The sequence below is a fragment of the Pinus tabuliformis genome, chromosome 5_2, assembly GCF_031772625.1.
Source record: "Pinus tabuliformis cultivar Carrire ecotype Pingquan chromosome 5_2, CPIR1, whole genome shotgun sequence".
NCBI classification, from domain to species: domain Eukaryota; kingdom Viridiplantae; phylum Streptophyta; class Pinopsida; order Pinales; family Pinaceae; genus Pinus; species Pinus tabuliformis.
Window position 1 is genome coordinate 143,302,185 of NC_142306.1, and position 2,054 is coordinate 143,304,238.

Below are 2,054 nucleotides of genomic sequence, written 5' to 3' on the forward strand. Positions count from 1 at the left end.
TAGTGAATGAACTTGTAATTACTAAATGAATTTCAAGGATAGTTGTTGTGACTAGTGGGGGCCATAATAAAGAAGGGTCTCAACCTTGTTTTTCTTTAAAAACTAAAAGAAGTTATATATACATATTACTCATAAAATAGACAGAGGAAAATTTGTTAGAGGGTTAGAAGATATCAAGAAAATCATTAAGTTTAGAACAACTTGAAAACAAGTAACCCCAACAAGAATGAAACTGGTATTTTATTCTAACGACGAAACCGAAGTAATATGTGGGTGAAGGAAATTGTATGAACTGGTAGGTGTTACTAACCCTCAGGTTGACATACCAGCTTCTACTGGAGGGGTTAGGACCGAGCTACCCCTACGGTTGCAACTCTGTATAGTCCTCTCCATGGACATGTACAGGCGTGATAAAGAAACTTCTAGTAGGTTAACACTTAAATACCATAAAAAAGAAGTAAAACTATACAAAGTTTTTTTTTGGTTGATAAGTGGGTGAATCCTGAAAATCACTCTTACCCTATGGCTGAGAGGCCATGACTCAGGGGCATCTAAGTCGTCAAAGTCACATCTAAGCCGTCAAAGTCACCTAGGGATTGCACCCGGCCTGAGACGCACCAGCGAAAACCTTGCTGGATTTTTTTGGTATCGACGAGACTAGAACTGGTGACCTTTTGCTTACGGAGCGCCTTAACAGCGCGCTCCTTCACCAACTGTTCTAAATCTCTTTGATAGTAAAACTATACAAAATTATTAAGTATACATTCTCATAATTCCATTTCCTACACAGATGTTTAACTCTATACAAATAATTTTCCAAAATCTAAAGAAAAGTGGGAGAAATGATAATCTGTAACAAAACCGAAACCCCATTTCAATATATATAACCAGAGGAAATATTAACCCCAAGAAACATGGTAGCTTGTTTCAAATCTAGAAATTTGGGAATTCAAACTTTATAAAAAATAACAAAGACATATCCATATGCATATTGATCTTTATACCAAAGGAAAATACAACCCTTTGCGCTAAACAACCCATGTTCAAACCCTAGACTAAATTACTTTTACAAAGTAAACAATATGCCTTCAAGACAACACATGTGCAGGATATTGAAGGAGGAGAACCCCAAATTCGGAACCCCGCTTGGACCAGCCTGCACAGCGCCGAGCAAGGTAATAAATATAATTCTAGTGACATATGGATAATAATTGAACTAAAATTGTTGCGGGAAAGTATTAGAGAAGGGCTTACCAGATTCCGAGGAACTCCTTCCCTTACAACCTTGGCCTTTCTCCACCACTGAATGAGTACATGAAAGTGGTATGCTGGAGACGAGCAATCCACTGAAGGGTAAATGCCTATAGAATAAATGAAAATTCGTAAACAGTCTACTAAATATATAATGCAACTACGAATTCACAAAAGAGGAAACACCCACAATGCAAATAGGATTTGACGACAGTGTAATGAAAACAAAGGGCTCTAATAGCAGCAAACGACAACCCAAATGGCGAGACCATAAAAAAAAATGGATTTACCCTTGCATACAGAGTTTGGCGAGTTGAATCTAAACATTGAGTAGTCGGCATCACCAGAACCTTTGTAGACAGGGATGAAGAGAGTGTGCGGCGGCCAAAATTTTGGAACCACCACATTGCACCATCACCTGGACATGTTTAGTGGAACAATCATGCCAAGAGACAGAGGAATAACCCACTCCCTGGATCAATAGGTCGCCTAGTTGCAGAACGGAAGCTCGGAGCGCACAGGTGACAAATGAGAAAAGTGAAACCCCAGGGCATCGTCGTCCGAACCCTAACCAACCATCGATTATTCTCCACCGTTGGATTAAGCCTGGAGGGATCCATGATCGTGATGACTCCAACTATCCTTGGAGATGTGACACAACTGTAACCATAGCAAACTCCAGAACCTTCGAGCGATAGATCTAGGGTGCGGTTAAGGGTAATGCATATAATGGTGGGATAACCGGTGTATTAACCTTTCCTCCAAAGTATTAAACCCAAGTTGAAAACCATATACTTGTTGTA

At 39.6% G+C, this 2,054-nt stretch overlaps 1 long non-coding RNA gene across 1 annotated transcript; it reads right to left on the reverse strand.

Moving 5' to 3' along the window:
• Positions 1 to 851: 851 nt before the first annotated feature.
• On the reverse strand, positions 852 to 1,842 carry LOC149157924 (uncharacterized). The gene is made up of 3 exons (XR_016262015.1): positions 1,542 to 1,842; positions 1,255 to 1,361; positions 852 to 1,156 (listed from the first exon to the last, which is right to left on the reverse strand). It is a non-coding gene; the product is annotated as an uncharacterized LOC149157924 (long non-coding RNA).
• Positions 1,843 to 2,054: the final 212 nt, after the last annotated feature.